Source organism: Macrobrachium rosenbergii, chromosome 12 (assembly GCF_040412425.1).
Source record: "Macrobrachium rosenbergii isolate ZJJX-2024 chromosome 12, ASM4041242v1, whole genome shotgun sequence".
Lineage (NCBI taxonomy): Eukaryota > Metazoa > Arthropoda > Malacostraca > Decapoda > Palaemonidae > Macrobrachium > Macrobrachium rosenbergii.
The window spans coordinates 99242622-99261793 of NC_089752.1; the positions used below are offsets into that span (position 1 = coordinate 99242622).

The 19172-nt window shown below is 37.6% G+C and overlaps 1 long non-coding RNA gene across 1 annotated transcript in view; it reads left to right on the plus strand.

The window, feature by feature from the left end:
- The first annotated feature begins 774 nt into the window (after positions 1–774).
- The window catches only part of LOC136843787 (uncharacterized), a 252844-nt gene continuing 234446 nt past the window's right edge, over positions 775–19172 (plus strand). Inside the window, exon 1 of the long non-coding RNA XR_010854676.1 lies at positions 775–1079. This is a non-coding gene — a long non-coding RNA (uncharacterized lncRNA). The remainder of the gene's footprint in view (positions 1080–19172) is intronic.

The window sequence follows — 19172 nt, forward strand, 5'->3', positions numbered from 1 at the left end:
AGTTTTAACTTCTATATGATGGAAACAGCAAAATACGTGATAAGTAAGATTGATATGGCCCGAGAAGCCGACTTATTACTGATGAGAATTTTGTACCTGCTCATGAAAAACTTTTGTTTTACGAGACATTGTTATCATTTCTATTTATAAACACATCGTTATGTACCGAGCAAGACGTTCTTAAGCATACCGGCAAGCTTCACTAGAAATGTCTGTCTGTCTGTTAACAGGTACTTTAGGCTAAAAGCAGAAGTACAAAAATGCAGAATAAAATAATGATCAGAAATTATGAATATTAAAGCAAAGAGCAGCACTGCCGCTTACCTTTCAAATGTCGTAAACACCAACTTCCGACAAGAAAGAAATTTACAAATTTTTTCAATAAAAAAAGAAAGGCCTCTCTCGTAGTAGGCAGTGGGACGGCGGGCTACTTCAACAGAATGAACGGGTCTTATGCATAAAAAGCATTTTGATTATTTATTCCTCGAATATACTGCAAACTGTTAACTGCCACTGAACTTCTTCCATGGATCACAGAAGTTCAGACTGTCTCGATCCATTGTTCTCATCAACTTGTGGCTTGGTGTTGATTCTCTTATCATGGTACTAACAGTGAAGACATTGACAGATTGTCAGTTATAATTTTATTCCCATAAAATGTAAAATTTAAGGAGTTAAACGACTGCTAACAATTAAGAAGAAAATAAGAATTATGTAACACCGTGAAAAGTGTTACCACATGCTACAATATTAGGTCCCTCCCAGTGCCATGTCAGAGCCATTACTGTAATTAGAAGCAGCCCGACGCTGCACACTTGGTCTTATTCATGGTTTTGTTCAATTGTCCGTGTAGCGTGCTTAGGCCGGTTAATACATTCTGATATGTCCGTTAGTGTTAATTGAGTCAAGTGTCGTATGTTAAAGAGTGCTATGTACCCTTGATCTTTTAGTATGAAGCAGGCTAAGCCTTCCAGTGTACCATATGCTCATTCCTGCACCGTCTGCAGTAGGCTTATCGCTAATGCTAGGTAACAGTCGCCGTAGTTCATGCAATTGGAAAGCCATGTTGATCTTGACAGGTAAGTACAAATTTTTAAGTTGTAGAAGGTTAGTTAGGCTAGTTGTTAGCCTCTAGGCCTAGAATACTTGTGTCTAAGCGGAGTCTTCCAAAAGCTTTCGCGTTTAAACTTAAAATGATTGATTTGGTTGCAGTAGTATACTTCAATAGGCTACCAGTTTTCGATATTTGAGTTTAATTTTTTTTTTATCTTCGTCTCCATATTATGCATAAAATAAAAACGCAAGTTCAAATCTGTTGTAAAATATTTTACCGACATGGTCACTGATAAATGTTGCAACCCACGCCAGCTAACCTATTTCCAGGTTCTTTGTTTACGTTTCGATGAGGTTTTGTTTGCCCTGTTGTTTACGAGTACGTGTGGCTAGTGTATTTCAACGTCATTTGTTAGCCTATTTTCATAAGGAAATATAATATTTTGAGGAGGTAAATTTGTCAAAGGAAATAGGCCTATGTGATATTTTGAAGAGGTAAAATCGTCACCAATTAGGCCGAAGTGGAATTCGGGAATTCGGGCATTGCTTGGCAAAACCTTCAGCTAAGACTTAGCCTAGTCATGCATGGCTCTATTGGTGCACGTATGTAACTCTTATTACTCTGGATTATGGCCGCTTTATTGAAACAATCTCGTGAATTTTTTTTAGGTGTTTTGTAGGATTTTTTGTGTGTTTCAAGCGAGTCATGTTCATTTTGGTAATAGGCTAAGTGAGTAGTTTTGTAACCTACGGTTATGGGAGGCCATATTTGGAAAATGGGTTTTGAGTTGGGTGAAATTACACACTCTTGAAATACAGGAATATATTCCAACATCCACATGATACTTCAGCAAATTCTGATCAAGTGAAGATGAGATGAATGTTTATAATTAGCAAGGACAGTTTGGGGAATGGTTTTATTTATAATAACTTATCATTCATTTTTGAGATGATTCATATGAAAAACTCGAATCTTGCGCAAATTGATGGACAGTTTATGGGGATTGTTATCCCATCAAAGTACGAGTTACAAGGTAAGACAAACTCCATAGCTATCATGGCAAAATTGTAACCAGTCAACACCCCTAGGTTACGTGGCGTTATTTTTTAGCTAAAATTACAGTTTCAGTGTTGACTGGTCACAAAGTTGCCGTGTTAACAAGGGGGTGTTATTGCTTATCTTAGAACACCATGGATATTATTAAAAAGTCATATTTGGGTTTGGCAAAATGTATAAATCATCTCAAAATGAATGATAAGTGCAAAAATAATGCATATCCGAGTGACGAATTAAATTTTAAACCGAACCAAGGGTTCAGAGCGTACTTGGCTAGTGGGCAAATGTGAACCTCACCTAGAACACCATAATCATTAAAAAGTCAGTCCTTGGGTTTGGTAAATGTTCACATTAAATTTTAATTGTATATCAGAGTCGAAAATATAATTTCCTATGAATTAATGTGTTTTGAACATTTTTGACATTTATTTTGAAAGCAAGTTAGTAGCCACAGAGGATCCCTGGTAATTTTTCGGAAGACTCCAGCCAGCCATTTTGGAAGGTTCCAGCTAGCCATTTTTGCATGGAAAACCATTGTGGGTTTTTCATGCAAAAATGGCTAGGAAATGGTAGGGCAGTAAAAGAACCTAAAAATACCAACCTAACATAAGCTAGGGGTGTTTACTGGTTACAATTTTGCCATTTTAGCTATGGAGGTAGGTGGGGTACTGGTATTGTCTTACCTTATAAGTCGTAATTTGATTAATTATTTTTCTCTGTTATTAAGCATTTGTGAAGGTCGTGTATTGAGATGAAATTTTTTGTTTTGATGTGGTTTACCCAAGAAAAATATAAATGATAATGTGGGAGGTGGCTGGAGTCTTCTGAAAAATAACCAGATCCTCTCCCCCTTATACCCTACAATTATCCTATGGAGGGGTGAAAAAGTTTGTTTTTGGGTCAAAGGAAAATGCATAGTGAGTGAAATATAGGTAGGCTATATATGCTAATCTAACCTATTGCACTGTAAGCTTACATTCCCATTAACCTAACCTAGGGCACAAAATAAAAGTGTTTCAACCTAACCTAACCTAGGATGCTGGGTCCAAATCTGGCACGAGGCTTTACCCTGCAGGGATCTACCATTTAACGTGAACTGGGTCACAGGTCTTGACTTTCCTAATGCTTTGCATCACTTGGAAAACATTTAGTAAAAGTTACCTTGAAAAAGTTTATTCAACCTTACCTTTAATCAGAATCAGAGTTGTATTATAAACATAGCTCTTTGATCAAAAGTTTTTCTGGAGAAAAACCTTCCTGTAATTTGACCACACAACATATTATTGCTAAGTTGTGGAGAAGTTAGAGATCATTTACTACTTTCAGCTTGTACAAAATAGATGTGAAAATATGTTAAGGTGTGCGATACCAAAAATATTTTTTACATCAATGACCTTGTTGTCAGAAGTTTGACACGAGGCAATAAAGTAGTTGGTGCGAAAGTGGGCTGAAAGGGTGATCATTTTCCTCCATCATGATTTCAGAAATTGTAATAGGTTATCGGCCCAGCAGTCTTTATACTAGGTTATATTTCGATGAAGAAGAGAGCTTTTGAACGTTGGGAAATGAAATTCCCTGGGTCTGTGAAGTTGAGGAAATTGAAAGACACAATTACTATGCCCCCGACAGCAACCATACTGGCAGATTTTCGGGAGAAGAGTTTAGAGTGTTTTGCTGAACTAATTAAGTTTTTGGATGATAAAAGCTTGTCTTTTGTGGTGAGGGATGCAGTGGATGATGGATGTAGCGCATTCCAAATTCTGAGGAATCACTACGCAGCCTTGGGTAAACCTCACATCACATCACTCTACTCAGAATTAGTTTATTTGCAGAAACGGCAGGTGAGTATATGTCACTGATTACATTATTAAAGCTGAAAAGGCAGCTACAGCATTATGAAATGCAGGGGAAACTGTAAGCAACAGCCTACTAATAGCAGTGCTATTAAAAGGGCTACCACAGAGGAATTCAAAGCATTCACAGTGGTCATAAATCATTGTAAAAGTGAGTTATCATTTCATGAGTTCTTGAAGTTCATAGGAGCAGTTTTGAAGAAACAGGAAATGCCTGGAGATCCAGTTGTTGTGAAAGCATAATGAGGGATGAATTTGGTGCATCCTCCAAAGGTAGTCAGCCAATTTGTATAGAGTGTTTCACATGTGGCAAACCTGGACACAGATAGAGAGTACAAAGCTAAGAAGGAAAAGCAACTATGGTGCTGTCTTTGCAAGAAAGCAGGCCAATTGACAAAGTCTTTCGAAAAAAGAATGTTGCTTACAAGAGTAATATGTTACTGAAGAGATGTACTAATGTGTTTATGTCAGCAAGTTCTGATACAGATGATGGTCATTTATGTTCAAAATCAGCATACCATTCAAGCTTCCCAACCACCAAGTAATGCTAATTGATTGTGGTGCTACAATCCATATCATCACTATCAGTGTACTTTTTGTAAAGTATGATAAAAATTTCTGTTCTGGAGAGCATTTCATATAGCTTGCTGATGGCACCAGGGAATTCGGTATTGCAAAGAGAAGGGTTGATGCAATTGTCAGTCTCGTAGATTCGACAGGTAAAATGTGTGCGGCACTTAAGAATGCACTGTATATCCCAACATACTCTCGCAACATATTTTCTGTGCATTTAACAAGGGAAAATGGAGCTTCAGTAATTGTAGCCATCCATATCTGCAAACCTCAAATGACATTCTATTCAATATTTTGAAACGGATGCCTGTATTATTTTGGGAGTCCATTTGAAAGTGATTCTGCAAGTAAAGGCTATGATTTATTGACTTGGCTTGAAAATTTAGGGAATTGCAATTTGTTTGATGTTTGAAACTTGAAAATGTAACAGGTCTGGTAACTGGCTTAAAGAAAGGTTTCATTGTTAAACTTGTATCAAGAGTAAACAAACTCTTGTTAAAAGCAATGTAACTAGGTGTCGAAATGCAAAAGCTCTTGAACTTGTTCATACTGATTTAGCTGGAATTTCAAGATGTTCTATTGAGAAACTGCATCAAACACGAGTGTACAGCTCCCTATTCACCACATCAGAATGCTGCAGCTGAGAGAAACTGGCACACTGTATTTGAAATACCATGTTGCATTTTATTAAACTATGTTACCAGATTTTTATGGACATATGCAGTCAGTGCTACTGCATGTGTAAAAAGACTAAAGCTTAAGTTGCTTCTGAGGAGGGAATGTTGGAATTTAGCCAGACATTACAAGACTTTATGATGTTTTAGGGCAAATCTGCATTGCTGACAAAACTGGTCTATTCTGTTGCTCCTTACTCATTGAACCGTACCTGATGAAAAGGAAAAGAATTTACCCTGCTTTGCTATTTAAAAAATCTTCTGGTATCCATCATTGCAAACCAGTGGTAGTTGGATATGCAAAGCAACCAAGTGTCCTGCATGGGTTGATTGATAGTCTTCCAGTGATTTGGTATCATTGCTACAAAGACGGCTCACCTCCAAGATCATTATTGCTAAGTTCCACTTTCACTTTTGTCAGGAGGGTATAATATTTGTCATTAGACACAGGACCTTGGTATTACTAGACATCGGGTGAAAGATTTGCTTCTCTTGGACAATACACCTCCCCATACTACTGCAGCAAAGTTGGTTGGTGACGAAGGTCATATTACTCGTTTGCTTCAGCCAATGGACCAAAGTGTTATTGTTGCAACAAAATGGCAATAGCCTACTGGAGGAAGTTTCTGGAGGAGGTGATTGTGGAGTTCAGGGATGAGTGGGAGGAGCAGCAATGCTTGGATACACGGGGAATGGACACTGGAGAAACTTTGAAGGTATTTGCTGAAGTCTGCCATTTACAACTTTGCAGGTGCATGGAGGGGCATCATCATACAGACCCTAAAGCATGCTTGGAACTGTATCCTGAAGGGAGAGGAAGGAGGGCGTGGTGGGCTTTTAGGGCTTTGAAGTTGACAACTTCTATGCCCAACTCTTGAGGGAGGCAATGACATTCCTGAAAATGATGTACAGGAGAGGCTGGGTGAAGGCAGTGGCGACCTTAGCTTCAAACTGCTATCAAACTGTGAGATAGCTGCTGCAGTTCCTGCTGGTGACAAGAAACCCCTGAAGAAGACAATGACGAGGTTATTTCACTAAAAGCACCATACAAGCATGTACAGATGGTCTTCAATGTGTTTATTGAGATCATAGAGAACCCTGACAGTGACACTAATGACTGCCCAGGGCCTTTGGCATAGCTACAGAAGGTCAAGAAATTCAGCTGAATATCATTGTGAAGCAGAATTGTCCGGCTGAATATCATTGTGAAGCAGAATTGTCATTTTTATCAACAGAGTACCCTTGATGGCTTCTCCAGATCCCAAACCCTCATACACTGAAGCCCATCACCATCCACTACTACTGTAACTCAGTCATCCAGCATGGAAATGTAGGCAAACACATCTGCACCCTTTGTTGACATGCTGGATTCCTTCAACTAAGACTCTGCTGTGTTGCTGCCCCACTTTGATGGCCATGACCCTGTAGGCACCTCTACCCTCTACGCCTCTTCCATCCAGTTTGTTTGCGGCTTAATGTCTCCCAGGAATCACAGGAGGTAGCGGAGGCACAGGAGGCTTGTAAACTCCTCGCAAGTTTATAAAAGTCTGGCTGTAAAAAGCAGTTTGGGCACCACAAATGGGTAAGTGAGGGAAAAGTTGTTTTAGGTTTATCTCTATTTTTTTTTTTGTGTTTGGGCAAAATAGGAACAAAGTGATACCCATGTTTTATGGTAGTGCAGTGTACATACAGTACATCTGCCATATTGTGCGTTGCATTGGGTGAAAAGAGAGGTTTGCTCTTTTTGTGCGTGTGTACAATGTAATGTTGAATGTTAGTGTTTACAGTAAAGTGTCTAGGCAAAAAAACGGAAAACAAAAGTGATGCCCGTGATTTACAGTAGTGTACTGTACATACAGCACACCTAACGTTGTGAATTGTGTGTTGTATACAATATAGTGTGATTTTTTTTCAAATTCATACAGTATTTTTTCATGTGTTCAGGCAAAATAGGAAAAACAAAGTAATACCTGTCTTATTTTGGTAATGCACTTTATTTACAGTGCACATACTGCATTTGTGTTGTTTGAGAGTAGGCTAGACAGATTTTGCTTTATGTACAAAGTGTATTTATACTGTTCAATTTGTTACAGATATGAGAAAATAAGCCAGCTACTTGTCTTTTGCATCAAGTTTTCAGTTTAAAGTGTGATGGTTGTTGTTTATAAGCATATTTAGTATATATTGATGGTTTTGGGGTACAGTATATGGTATTGACAAGGTAGGGGGAGTAAGGGTATGAGTTGCCATTTTACTTTTATAGTTTTTTTTTCCTATTCAGATTTTGACACTATACGACAGTTGCTTTGTAATGTTTGTCATGTGTTGTTGAACCAAACAATTTTATTTTCAGTGTTATTTACCCATACCCTTACAACAATATTAAGGGACCATGCTGGAAACTGGTTTACTTTTTGTTCAGGACAACAGAAATTAATTAATTGCCTTTATTTAGTGGTGAATAATACAGAATTGAGGTGAAACCATAGAAAAATATATAATGCTTTTTTCTATACTGAACTTATAAACAGGAAAGTTTCAAGGAAGTAAAAATCAGATGGCCATAGAATCACAACCTAATTTACCCTCACCCATGATCCCTGACTGATGGGTTTCACAGTAAGCCCCTGGACTGGTACACCCTAACCTAGCTGCACCTAGGACCTATTTCATGCCTTGGTGAGGAATGCCAGCTTTGATAGTGTTTGTTTCTTCAGCTTGGCACCAAGAGTTTTCAGGAATATAAATAATATTGAAAGTTAAGCAAAACAAGGACATAATGTGTATTTAAAGAAGCTGCTCATTAACTGTCATCTCCACTTTGTAAGACTCCCTCATTCATGCTTTCCAGTTTTTATTTATAGATTAAAGAAGTTAAATTTTGATGATCAGAACTTACCATCTCTTTGTTTGTACTTTTGAGAGAATATGCTGCATTATGCAAATAATGAAAGCCAGCGGGCCTTAATTGTAGCCAGGTTTTGTAGCAGGGCCAGGCAGTTGGTGAATTTCATAGAGGAATTTTTTATTTATTTATTTATTATTTTTTTTTTTTGCAACAGCTGGGTGGTACTGTATCTGTTATGTAGGTAGGCTATCCAATATTTTTAATTCCACGGATACTTGAATTTTTTCAAACACGACTGTAAGCCTGAATTTCAGCCCTTAGGAAGAAATTTACGTGTTACTACCTATTTTATTATTTTACTATCAATTTTATTACTTTCTAAGGGTAGTTACTGTCATTGTAAAGAGACCTGGTGATGATCATAGCTCCTTTGTAAGAAATGTGGTGTGCTATATTTGTGAATAAAGGAGAATTTTGCATGGACAGAAGTAAGGTGATGTCATGTCTCTTCCTTGGAATTAATGTAGTTTTGCAATTGCTTTCCCCATATTATATACCATGTTCAACCAGACTCATCAAAAACAACATGCATCTGTGGCACATGTGAAAGTAATCTGCACTTGCGCCATAGTTTATCTTGTTAAATGTGTAAGTATTTGCCAATTATATAATCGTCTCTTTTGCCTCCATACTATCTATGCTGTATTACAGTATTTGCATATGATCATTCATATGCTCATTTGTAGGTCCATAATATTTTAATCAAAATGAATTGTGACACTACTGTACTACATTTGTCAAGCTGAGGAGCATGTGACTTCTCGTTTCGTAATAGTTAATCTAAGTAAAATATATGTTATAAATTAATGTTAGCATAGTATGTAAGTTACAGTCACTGTGTGAATTACAAAGCATTAGCGTAGTACGTAAGTTACAGTAACTGCATGACTGTATGATGCACATATTGTAGATGAAGTCCTCCCATTTTATTTGTGGCTAAACCGTTTGTTAGAAAATTGACACCATGTCTGGTAACCCCCCAGCTAGTTGGGAGTAGGAAGGATTGTAATGGGTGTATATTTTGGGGAACGGGTGAGTTGGAAGTAGGTAACTTAAATGTTGCTTGCATGTGAAGATAAAAACATGGTACTGGTGAAAGCAATTAAGAAACTATAATAGACCAGCTACAGGCAGTAACTGCTGTGTAATCATAATAACTATGTACTGTATGTTGTTAAACCAACTCGCTGGAAAGAAAGTCAAGAAAATTTGAAGGAATCACGAAAGCTCCTTGGTATGAACTATGCTGGACACAAAATGGCTGCAAACCAATAGGACTCTCTGGAGCCCATGCTGAATGTAAAAAAATGCATTTAATGTAACCCATAAGAATATATACCAAAAGACAATGGATTGTCTTTCTGTGCAGTTATTTTTTTGTGAAGGATAGTGTACAGTACAGTCGACCCCCAGTATTCTCAGGGGATGGGTACCACAACCCCCTGCGAATAGCTAAAATCTGTGAATACTTGACACCCCTCTAAAAATGCTTATAACTGCCTATTTTATAGTTCAAACACCAAAAAACCCCGCTAAAAACGCTTATACATGAGAACTTTAATAGTTTTGTCACAAAAAGTGCATTTAGTCATGAAAATATGAAAATACAGTAATTAGTGAATATATCTCTATGAAAAATACCGCAAATAGGCGAATTTTCCTCATAATGTGTATATACGTTCCACAGAGAAATCCGCAAATAGGTGAAGCCATGAATCCAGAACCCCAAACAGATGGGAGTCCACGGTACTAGTGTTGGTCAATGTTGATAATACCCTGCATAGTATTAAGAGAGTAAGAGAGGTTGTTTTAAATTTTTTGTGACTTGAATGGATAGTTTAGTGCCAAGTGCAACATCCTTGTAATTATAAAGCCTTTTGTATGACATTTCTATTCCAGTGATCCTTTCCTGCGAGATGGGGTCTGTTTTTACTCACTGTACCTCCTGCTTGCAATTTTTGTGGCTGAAATATTAGAAGCTCTTAGGCTGTATTGCATTTCATCATTTCAAATTTTCTGTGCTTATAGAGCAGGAAGGGACTTCCAAACAGAAAGAAAAACATGTTAACTGCCCCATTCATACTATGACTTAGGAATTGTGGATGAGCCATTGTTGTAACAGCTTATATACTGTACATCATATTAAAGGCTCACCCCCCTCTTTCCCCCCCTCTCCTGGCATCCACTGCACCATTTACCTATTATTGTGCACACACACACTTGCTCTTCCTGCATTTTGTCCCTTCATTTCACCAACCTAGTGTCATCCATTCTTTCCACATGACCAAACCATCTGGAAACACTGAACAAACCTTTTTTACTGACATTATGTATATAAATATATTTATTATCCTTTCAATTCTTCTTATGGCCACATATACAAGTATAATGTACAAATGGTTCACCTCAACAACTTCAATCATTTTATTTTTGTTCATCACTGTCCACACTTTACTTCCAAACACAAATACACAGCTAATTAATAATTGTTGACAAGAACGGTTCAAGTGTAGTGATGAATGCTGTCTCGAACCATATTTAAAGCACTGGGCTTAAACCCCTCCCTTATCAGTCTCATTAACAATTAGCTAAAAGAGAAAAGAGAGATATTAAACATTAGTTGTATTTTATACACAGTACAAATACTTCAAGACAAATGGAAAAGCTATGTACTGGAAAATTTCAGTTATAACAATCTGAAACTCAAATATAAGAAATAACCACCCATCCAAAACAACTTACAATGTGTTTCACTAAAAGAATATTCCATCCAAAACAGCAATTTAGTCATGAAACAGGTCGCTGGAATGGAAGTCAAATCCTCAGTCCCTTAAAACATAACCTTATTGGTATAATAGATAATTGATTTTGTGAACATTTTTTATGCAGGTATGATTGCAAATGAAACAGATTTAATTACTTGAAATTATGAAACGGGTTCATCAACAAAATCACCAGTGAATTGTGAAAATAGCAGTAACTAGAGCTAGGAGCTCGAGTGATTTGTGTTATTCTTCTTGGTTCTGAAAGGCTACCATGTCTATCATGGTATGATACTTAGGCTAATTTTAGGCTCTTTCAGTTCCTAGAGTTACAGTTTCATCTTGAAATTTAAACAGTCAAACAGTTATGTCTCTCATTCCTTCAGAACTTTTCCTTTGCCCAGGCATCTTCATAACCTTTCCTTCATCCTAGCCAGCCATTTAATCATACTTACTCCATTCTGCAGCATCTTGCTTGTAATCCTATCAACTTGTGTCTGTCCAGTCTTGTCTCATAATTGCTTTCCTTACTGGCCTGCCAGTCACTTCCTTAAGTATTCTCAAACTTACAATATTTCCTTTCACTCCTGTATTATCCAGCCTGCCACTTTTTTTATCTTCAAAATTCAACAAATCTTCAAAATGCTCACTCCATTGACCCAGGACTTCATTCACAGCAGACAGTATTTTACCATGTGCATCTTTAATTCTAAGATCCATTGTTCACTAAGCTTTTTCTGTACAGTATTTATTAACTTGTAGCACAACTTCTTAGTTCCTCTAAAGTTCGTGTTCATGTTCTTCCCTATATTTTTATTATTTACCTTTTTCATCCCATTGTTCCATATGCCTATATATCTGCACATGAACTTATTTGTTATGTCCATATTGTTTTTAAATCCCTCATACCCTACTATACTGTATATACAAAACACTCCACAGTCAGTGGTCTCATAACGGAATTTTACAAACATCAATTTCCTCTACCTCTGTGGTTTCTTGAACCCTATCCCACAATTCATATGTTTTATCCTTATGTGCTCCTCTTTATTATCAAACTCGCTTGTCTTACATTTACAGCCACAGTGCCATCTGTTTCTCTCTAATTTGAACTTTAGAGTATGTCAACTTTCACTGCAGGCAAGTAATGGTTAGAGACAAATTGAACTACCTACCACCATTACGTCTTTCAACTTGATCTTCAATTTTGTCTAATACAAAATCGGGCAAATTGTTTTCATTCTTATTATCGCTTTCATAATTATATTTATGAATTTCATTTGTAAACCATATGTTTCCAACACTTGGACACACTTGTGCAACACTTCAGTCTGCTATACTCAAGGAACACCATACCTTCCAACAACGTCATCTGCTTTGGTACCCTCCTTTACATTTAAGTAACCCAACACAACCACCCTTTCATTTTGTCCAAACTCCCATAGGGGTTATTGCTGTCAGTGGTGCACTGTAGGCATTACTTAAGGATCTCTGCAAAACCCCTTTGCCCCCTAGCTGCAACCCCTTTCATTCCTATTACTGTACCTCTGTTCATAAACTTTTTCATTTTTACTTTCCACCCTCTGCTAACAGTTGATTCATAGTGCAACTATGAGGGTTTCCTCATGTAACACCTTTTAAACCTTTTTACTGTCAATTTCAGTTTCAGGACTAAATGACCTCATACGTCCCAGTGCTTGGCCCTAGGCCAATATTCTATATTCTATTCTGTTCTAAACCTAGCTAGCTAGGCACAGATTTTGACTTTCCCACAAATGTGCTTACAGCCTGGAATCTTTCCATTACTGGGCTGTATTTAAGGACTGTTACAGCATATCTCTGTTGCACAATTTGAACTAACACTTTCATAATCTTTTTATTCCATTCCCAGTGTCTCCATGATGTTACAGTCACTATCCTTTCCTTTGGTACCCCAGAGACCATCACTTTTAATCTGTTCTGTTTCTGCTTGCACACTGACCTAGTTAACGCTTTCCCCGTTGTGTAAGTGACAAAATACAGTGGTTTAGACCTTTTGCCTTTGTGTCTGCAAGTGTCAGAACATGCTACCCTATTTAGCCCTCTTACCTGTTTGTCACTGACAAAACACGCTTCCCTTGTTAACCTTTTCATCTTTGTGCCAGTAAATGACATAAGAAACTGCCTCAGTTAGTCCCTTCACCTTTGTGTCAGAACCTTTGTGTCCAAACACACTGCCCTGGCTAGCCCTTTCACCCTTGTGTCAGCAAGTGCGAAAACATGCTGCCTTAGTTAGCCCCTTTCACCTTTGTGCCAGTAAGTGACAAAACACGCTGCCTAATTAGCTTCTTTCACCTTTGTGTCAGTAAGTGACAAAACATCCAGCTTTTTTACTTTGAACGAATCGGTTTTCATACATCTCTAAAGCACTGCTTCCACGTGCATTCAGAGGTCCAAAGCTTAGGTATTTTATTTCTCCTCTGGATTTTTCCACTACCAATACAGGGTATGGGGTTGCAAACCTCATGCCCCCTGCCAATGGTGATTTCCACACCATGCAGAGCAGTGAGGATGCAATCTATTTTTCTAGCATCCCACAACATTAAATTGGCATCAGAAGCAGCTCCTCAACCTTTTATGTGGTTTTCCTCCGGCCAAAGGGTCCACAACCATTTAGTTGCTCCTCTGCTTGGGGTTCATTGTTCACACAATATATTTGCGTTGTCTGTGTGTTGTGGTTTTTGAAGAGGGTGTTATTTTGAATTATATTCTGCCATTAAGTACAGTGAGGTCGATCGACCAAGTTGGTGAAAGAATCACAGGTTTACGAGACAAACGATCGCTAGTTCTTTCTTGAGCACTGAGACCGAAAAAAAAGTTAATCGGTTGAAATTCTGTACAGTTGAAACTACTTGGTCACAGCAGTTACTCTGTCACGGAAAAGTATAATTCGCGTGTTAACAGTGAAACTTGAACGACCCTTCCGCCAACCTTTTGTTTTTTCCTCGGTCATTTCCGGGGGCTAACACGTTGCGGACATCTGCTTGTCGTATGTTATTTTGGGTTGTTGCGTCCTGGCGCCGTTGTCCGGCGCTGGTCGTGTCGTGGAATTATCTGTTCGGCAACCTTTTAGGGTTCTGGGCGGTCGAATTCTTTCAATCTGACAAGTACCACGTGTCTCATTCTTAATTTAGAAACTTACTAAACATCGTAGTTTTTTATATTTCAATTGTTAATGTAAACAGCATTGCGCCCACGTACAAAAATAAACTAGTACAAGAAATTGGTAGTTATCTGTTAAGCAATATTCCTATCGGAGGTTTAATCGAAAGTCGAAACATAACAAATGTGTGTGAGGCACTTGCCGTGACTGATAGATATTCTTTATGGGATATTTTGTATTCTCTTGATAGCAGTCCCGGACTTGGTCTGAGATAGCGGAGATTACGAAAGTTTAGATGATTTAGTGGAAAAGTTAGTTTTGGAAAATGTGAACTGTACCTTCCTCATGGAATGTTTATCGAAATAGACAAGAACGAGTTTGAGTGAAATAATGGAAGTGGACATAGTAATGTTTAATATGTAGAGTTGATTAGGAATGAAAAGTGAACCGAAATTGGGTTTGGAAGTAGGAAGTTGGCAATAACGTTGAAACTATATTGAGAAGATTTAATGAAAGTCACGACACTGTTTGATTGATGGGAAATATAGAGAGCAGTAAAGAGGTTTGAGCCGACCCCAGAAATACAGAAATTGTCACCGAACAGGAAAATGCCGTTTGATGTATTCCCGTTAGAACGCTTTCATTCCTTTTCCCTTTCAGCCTATGCGTGAAAAGAGCCTGATTTCGAAGAAGACTATTAGAGTCAACAGTGTGTGTGTATATCACACACACTGTATATATATATATATATATATATATATATATATATATATATATATATATATATATATATATATATATATATATATATATATATATATATATATTTAAGAGGGTTATTTTTATTATTGATGTAATCAAGACTTATAAGCAGAAGTTCTCAGTTTCTTGAATCACAGCAGAATAAAACCGTTATTGCAAAAAAAAAAGTTGTGATTGAAGTGTTTTTCATTAAAAATCCAGTTGTATCAGTAAATTGTATAAACGGATAAGAGTTAAACACGCTTTATATAGTTGAGCCAAACGAAAGTGGCACGTGAGAGCAGCTCTCCTATCAGTGCATCGTATCGGTATAAAAAAAATTTCGGACATCATACCATACCTTACGAGCGGACAATCTGACCAGCTTAATACCTATGGATTAACTGATTTAGCTTGTCGGACGAAAAAGAAATTTTAATCCTTATCTTGTCTGAGAGGGTTTGACATCTTGACCCTTGGTTATTTCCATCTTGTCTTTGACATCAGTTTTAGTTCTCCATCTTACTGAAATTATGTGCAGTCATCTTGTCTGAAGGGGTTGACAAGTTATTTCCATCTTGTCTGAGAGGGGTTGACATCATGACCCTTAGTTATTTCCATCTCGTCTGAGAGGGGTTGACATCATGACCCTTAGTTATTTCCTTCCTTTGTAGTTTTAGTTCTCAGTATACTGAAATTAGGCTATGTGCAGTCACTTTAAACTTTTAACTTTTATATATATATATATATATATATATATATATTAATGTATATATATGTGTCTATATATATATATATATATATATATATATATATATATATATATATATATATATATATATATATATATGAAGTATCTGATTTTTGAGTGTCATAACTTTGAAGGTGTCAGTTATCTTACATTTTTGTTATATTCATAATTTCGAAGTAAACTATGCAATTACAGTATTTAATTCTTTGTAGATTTTCATATTTTACATTTTTGTATTTTTATGCCATAGTAAGAAAGGGTAATAATGTGCAGAATATGAACAAGTACGTATTTTATTACAAAGGGAAAATGGACTCGGTATGTACAGTAAATACAGTTTATGGAAAATCTTTATATAGGTACATATTATTCAAAAAATAACCTTTTATTGTTGATATTTACTCCTTATCCTCCTCCTCAACGTCATCATCATCATCATCATCCGAGGACGCTATATTAATCGTGAAGGACTGGAACAAGTGTTCGGCGGCATCGTCTCAGTCAGAATCTTCCATTTGTACATTTTTAACGTGCTGTACAGCATTACTCCAATTTTCTTTAGTCATTTGCTGCAAAGCCATTTGTAAGTAATTTCTCTTGGAAACAATTTTTAACCTGACCCCAGATTAATTCAGTAGCGTTGTACTGGCAGTGGTAAGGTGGCAGCCTCTCGATCTTATGGCCATTTTCACGAGAAGAATGTGACTACCATTTCCAGAAACTTCCATTTTCGCAAATCATCAGTTGGATTTTCTCCTATATTGATCAGCCACTCCTTTATTACATGTTTTCTATCCGAAATCGTCGGTGTTTTATCAGTGATTACCGAATGGTAAGATGCGTTATCCATTACGATAACAGATGAGGGCGGGATGTTAGGGAGCAGCTGGAATTTAAACCACTCTTCAAACACTGCTGTTCATTTAGTTATGGTAATCACCATCGTTGGTTGCCTTGAAAATAAATTCTGCATTAGGCACAAAACCTTCTTTACTACCGGCATGCACGACCATCATTCTAGCCCTTTTGCCTGTAGGGGCGTTAACCCTCATTGCTTTTTTCCTGTCTTTGGTTGTCCTGCACTTCGTGACAGTACTCTGATTTAACCAAGTCTCATCCAGTTAGAATAGCGAGTGGTCAGTTTTTTTGGTCGAGTCCAGAAAAGGGGACAAGAGGGTAACGACCTATCATAGAAGCACTGGTATGGGTGTCGTTAGGTAATTCATATTCAGCTGGCACTTGCGCTAATCTCCTTGATCTTGTGAGTTACTGATTGTGGATTTTTAATGGGAAAAATTATTTTTAATAAAAATAGTTGTTCCCAACTTTGGACAAGTTGGTTTTCTTAATTACAAGGTGACTAGAACGTTAGTAGTTGTGGTGGTAATTACTAGTCAGTAGGAAGGTGATACAAACCTCGCTTATATGAGGCGGTTATCTGCATTCACGTCCATATTGTCTGTCTTGGAATCGCCTCACGGGATGTATTGTAGGCATCACTTAAGTTCTTTGCAGCGCCTTACATTCCTTTTACTGTACTTATGTTCATATTCCCCTTCCTTCTTACTTTCCACCCTCTCCTAATGATTGTTTCATAGTACAGCTGCAAGGTTTTCCTTCTGTTACACCTTTAAAACCTCTCGACTATCAATTTCCGTTTCAGCGCTGAAGGACCTCAAAGGTCCCAGCGCTTGGCCTTGGGCCAAACCTATGTTCCATTCCCTAACCCTAAATGAAGCAGAGGCCCGCTAATCAAAGTATGGAAGATTGCAAGTGTCAGAAAATAAAAAGGGAGAAGTTTTTAATACTGTACTGTACTTATTAGCAGTTAAGGGAAAGGAATTGTCACGAAATTGTACTACCCGTGGATTTCTGATTACTATTAAGTACGTAAATGTGAGATGAGGTCGCACAGCTGGTGATAGTAGGGAGAGAGAGGGTGAGAATTATTTTTTGAGCTTAACTGACTTAGCATAAGATGGAAAGCAGGAGACTCAAGAGGTACAGCCTGTCATTATAGTATAGTCAGTTTGATACAGCATTGCCTTTGATTCGCTGAGTCTTATCAAGTGGAGAGACTAAAATTGAAGCACCTTGAATAACAGTTTACTGAAAACAGGGACGAATCAAGTCATTAAAATGAATAGGAAGATGAGAACTGCGGCGTCTAAAAATGATACCATTTTCTTATTCACGTTGGATCAGATTATTCTAATGCGCTCACTGCAAGCTAATGGTTCATTTTGGAATGTTCTGCAGTATTAACATTTATATAGTGTGGTAATGTTTGCATAATCGCTGGATACTGATAATGGAAATCTCTCTCTTCGAGACTTGGCCTGAGGGCCTCATTTGGGAGTTCCTCGTTGGGAGAGTGGGTTCCGTTCTCAGCTAGCACTCTGCTGGCCGCGAGTTCGAATCTCCGACCGACCAATGAAGAATAAGAGGAATTTATTTCTGGTGATAGAAATTCATTTCTCGCTATAATGTGGTTCGGATTCCACAATAAGCTATAGGTCCAGTTGCTAGGTAACCAGTTGGTTCTTAGCCACGTAAAATAAATCTAATCCTTCGGGCCAGCCCTAGGAGAGCTGTTAATCAGCTCAGTGGTTTAGTAAAACTAAGGTATAATTAACTTTTTTTCGAGCCAGCCCTCTCTAGAAGAGCTGTTAATCAGCTCAGTGGTCTGGTTAAACTAAGATATACTTAGTCCTATTTGGGTCTTTGGCGTCAAGATACGAATGGATCATTTTGAAAGGATACAAGTGGTTGACCGCATGAGATGATGTGTGGTTTCGATTTGTATCGGAAGGAACTGATATTCTACTCATGGTATGTCGTGCTGCAATATATTATGAATTGCAGAACCAATTTAGCTGCTTGACGGCCTTCGGTGATGATAAAATTCTGATGTACGAGTAATATGTGTGAGCCGGCGTTTGTGGTACAAGAATTTCTTGCTGCTGGCTAAACCAGTTTTGTATGAATGTTATAATCGTTTCCTTGTGTAGTTGGTAATCGTTTTAAGAATGCATCTGGCAGTTTTGCCTTCGTCTTGAGGGTCTGTAGACCTTGGCAGAAGTATTGGTAAAGGCACTGTGATGTATTACAAAGGGTCTGTAGACCTTGGCAGAAGTATTGGTAAAGGTACTGTGATGTATTACAAAGGGTCTGTAGACCTTGGCAGAAGTATTGGTAAAGGTACTGTGATGTATTACAAAGCATGTTTCTGCGCTTGGCTCCCCACTGTCATACAGCAAGTCCTGAGCGTCCTCTACTTGTAAAGCAGATGAGATCCTGGGTTACGGTATAGAAAATTCAATATGTACTCGAGTCATTTGTTTAAAAGGATTTACACGTAGCTTACACCGGTGACCAGTGACTTAGGTTTTGCATCTTCGATTAGTGTATACCTTTTATTTTGTTATTTTTATCACTCATTGCTCTTGTCTACGTACCGTACTATAAATATCGTTTTTCTGAATGATACGTTTGTTTTTGTTTATGGTGTTTTAGCATTTCCTGTCTTTTTTTATTATAATTTTGCCTTGCTCCATGCAAGTCAGATTTATAGGGAACGTATCTTTAGTTAACCCAATGTTATATTGTCATTTTATGTGGCGCCAGGTTATTATTTTTGTCATATATTTCTGGTTAC